General features: G+C 42.2%; 1 protein-coding gene and 1 pseudogene across 4 annotated transcripts in view; one reads left to right on the top strand and one right to left on the bottom strand.

Annotated features, from left to right (window-relative positions):
• Positions 1 to 3,843, top strand: part of LOC100946636 (general transcription factor II-I repeat domain-containing protein 2B) — a 63,675-nt gene that overhangs the window by 13,654 nt on the left and 46,178 nt on the right. The gene's annotated exons all lie outside the window — the stretch shown is intronic.
• LOC100947478 lies at positions 2,252 to 3,174 on the bottom strand (annotated as a pseudogene).

Below are 3,843 nucleotides of genomic sequence, written 5' to 3'. Positions count from 1 at the left end.
TTGGCGGGCCCGGGCTGGATTCGAACCCGCCAACTTAGGTGTATGTGGCTGGCGCCTTAGCCGCTTGAGCCTGAGGCGCCAAGCTTCATCAGCTTTCCTATCATACTAATGTCCTTTTTCTGTTCTGGGGTCCATGCTGTGATACCTTCCACATTGGATTTAGTGATCATATCCTTATTCTCCTCAGGTCTGTGAAGTTTCAGTCTTGCTTTGTTTTTCTCACCCATGATAGTTTTCAAGAGTACTGATTGGGTGTTTTACTCAGTTGTCTTCAATTTAGATTTCCCTGATGTTTTCCTTGTGTTTAGTCTGGCATTAGGGGTTTTTGGAAAAAAGACCATAAGGTGAAGTGGCCCTTGCCTCACATCCTATGTGTGCGATACATGATGTGAACATGGTTTATTATTGGTGATGTTAAATACCTGGATCACTCAGTTAAAGTAGTGTGATGGTTAATTTTATGTGTCAACTTGACTGGGCCGCAGAGTGCCCAGATAGCTGGTTGGATGTTATTTCTGGGAGTTTCTGTGAGCATGTTTCCAGAAGAGATTAGCACTTGAATGGGTGGATGGGTAAAGCAGGTGGCCCTATCTGGTGTGAGTGGGCTTCATCCTGCCCATTGAAGGCCTGAATAGCACAAAAAGGCAGAGGAAGGTTGGATTTGCTCTCAGCCTAGGACATTGAGCTGGGACATTGATCTTGTACCCTCAGTGCTCCTTGGTGTTCTTTGTTCTCAGGGCTTTGGCTTTCCTGGGGCTCCAGCTTGCACATGGCAGATTGGGGTGGCTTCTTAGCCTCAGTAATTGCATGACCCCTTTTCTTACGTTGTTTTATTATACCCATGTATATCTGCGTATCTCCACTTGGTTCTGTTTCTCTGGAGAACCCTGAGTAACACAGGTAGTATCTGCCACATTTCTCCATTATAAAGTTATTTTTCTCTTTTCATATTCTGTTCTTGGAAAGCAAGTCACTGAGTTCAGCCTACAAATAATGCTTCTCAGTGCTTACATGGGAAGCACTGGCTCCCCTGAGTATTGGTGGGAGTATAGCCTTTCCAAAATGCTATTTTTGTAATATATTTCAAGAACCCAATTCTTTGACTCAGGTGTTGCACTCATATGATTCCATCCCATGGAAATAATCAAACATCCATGGGAATATGTACACTCATGTATGTTCATTGTAGTGTTATTTGTAATATGAAAAAACTTCTCAGTAATGTTATGGTTAAATTATGATGTATGGAAGGATAAGATGTTATATATTCATTTAAAGTCACGCTTTTCGGAATAATTGACTTGCATTTTGAGAAATGGTTCAAAACTTAAAATTAAGCAAATAATTCATAATGTAACCTATATACAGTAGTATACTTCCAATTTTGTTTTTAAAGGTTATATATGCATGTATGCACATTTCAAAATGTGTAGTGTAGTTATGGTGGGTAATGGAATTACAGGTGATTTTTTTCCTTCTGTGTACTTTTCTGTACACATATTTGCTAAAATTTTTATAATATGACTATTTTATCATGAAGAAAATTCTTTTAAAAAGATCTTTTTTACTGATGATAACCTAAGTAAGGCAAAAAATTGGAAACTTCACCTGATATCAGATTGTATATTTTAAATAGATAAAGCATGGAATTTTTGGTTCATTTCACATAAACCGAGGTTGATTTTGCCATGAAGCTAATGACACATTATCTCTTGGGCCCCTCTGTTGCACTGGCCCCTTCTGTGGTCTTGGGGAGGGTCCTAGTGATATGTGCATATATATTTCCCTAAATTTGTCAAAGTAAGGTATTAACCCCATAAAAGTTGCTGTGTCCTTCCCCTCTGACTCTTCTCCCCCACACATCTTTGATTCTTATTACTGCTGTAACAAATTGCCACAGATTTCATGGCTTTAAACAGCACAGATTTATTATTATCTGACGGTTCTGTAGGTTATAAGTCAGAAAATGGGTTTTATGGGGCTAAAATGAAGCTGTCAAGATTCTTTCTGGAGGCTCCCAGGGAGAATTGTACCTCGTGTTTCCCAGCTTCTAGAGTCCACCTGCATTCCTTGCCTGTGTCCCCCTTCCACGCTGACCCCTGATCCTGTTATCACAGCTCCTTCTTCTGCCTTCCTCCTCTTCTTAAAAGGTTTCTGTGATTACTTTGGACCCATCAATAACTCAAGATAATCTCCCCATCTCAAGATTCTTTTTTTCTTATTGCTTAATGAATATGTTTATTGTTTTAAATCAAGAAATACTCATATAAAATTGGTTGGTTTAGCTTTCAGCAGCTCACTCCTGAGCTCTAAGGAAGCTTGCCTTCTTTTGAGCTACCTGATCTTTCTTCTGGGCAAGGGATATTTTGGGGCGGTTCCATCTCTTCTTTTTAACTTCTCTCTTGGGGGGGCTTCTCATAGACTGGGTTATCTCATATAGCCGCATAAGCTTTCTTATATATCTCCTCCATCATGTCAGGAGTGACGTTCTTTATGTATTGAGAGAACTGTTTTTTGTAAGCATCTTCATCTTCTTCCATTAGGTAACACATATAATCTGCAACATTCTGTCCCATGATTTGCTTCCAGTGTACTTCAGCATTAAATTCCTTGCTTTCAGAATCATAACCAGGGAATTGTTTGGTACTGTGAGGGATGGAGAAGCCTCTATCCACATCTCCCTTCAGGGCTCCAAAAACTTTATTGCCACTGGTAGTCCTGGCAAGGCCTGCATCCAAATAGCATGTAAAAGCACCAGGCTGGCCATCGATGCTTTCCACATTGTATTCATCGCCAGTCAACTCCACTTGGCCTTCATAGATCTTGTCCATGCCAAACCCATTGAGAAGCCTGTGTGCCAGCAGCAGGCCAGTACAGTATGCTGCAGCATAATTTGTCAGGCCAACTTTCACACCGTGTTTTGGTAGTTCGTGTGCATAAGCTGCACAGACTATCATGTCCCCTTCTATATGGGCATAAGCAATCTGACAAATGATGTCTCTTGTTAGTCACATGGACTATCATTCTATATTTGGGTGTGTTGTACTTATTTTTATCCTCTATCACCAAGCATTTCCGAGCATAGTAATCAGTTTTACCCTCTTGTCGTCTTCTAAGTTTCACTTGGTATCTGTTAAAGTAGGCCTTATTCTTGACGACTTTAACAAACCCCATCCCATCCTACAGAATAGAGACCCGCGTCCACGGCCCCCCACAAACTTGCAGGCCCAGCCTTGCTAGGGCTCATCTCAAGATTTTTTTTTTTTTTTTTTTTTTTGAGACAGAGCCTCAAGCTATCCCCCTGGGTAAAGTGCCGTGGCATCATAGCTCACAGCAACCTCCAACTCCTGGGCTCAAGCAAGTCTCCTGCCTCTGCCTCCCAAGTAGCTGGGACCACAGGCACCCCCCACAACGCCCGGCTATTTCTTGGCTGCAGCCATCATTGTTGTTTGGCGGGGCCGGGCTGGATTTGAACCCACCACCTTAGGTGTACGTGGCTGGCACATTAGCCACTTGAGCTACAGGCACTGAGCCTTCCTATCAATAGAAAATAGAATCAACCATTAGAGGAAATATTAAATTATCTATTCTCTCTGTAGAAAATGATATTATAAAAATGTTGTCATGGCTCAGCACCTGTGGTTCAAGTGGCTGAGGCGCCAGCCACATACACCTAAGGTGGTGGGTTCGAATCCAGCCCAGGCCCACCAAACAACAATGATGGCTGCAACCAAAAAAAATAGCCAGACGTTGTGGCAGGCACCTGTAGTCCCAGCTACTTGGGAGGCTGAGGCAGGAAACTCGCTTGAGCGCAGGAGTTGGAGGTTGCTGTGAGCTGTGATG

Source organism: Otolemur garnettii, unplaced genomic scaffold, assembly GCF_000181295.1.
Source record: "Otolemur garnettii isolate 467f Iridium unplaced genomic scaffold, OtoGar3 scaffold00077, whole genome shotgun sequence".
Lineage (NCBI taxonomy): Eukaryota > Metazoa > Chordata > Mammalia > Primates > Galagidae > Otolemur > Otolemur garnettii.
This window is presented reverse-complemented; position numbering and strand designations above follow the sequence as displayed.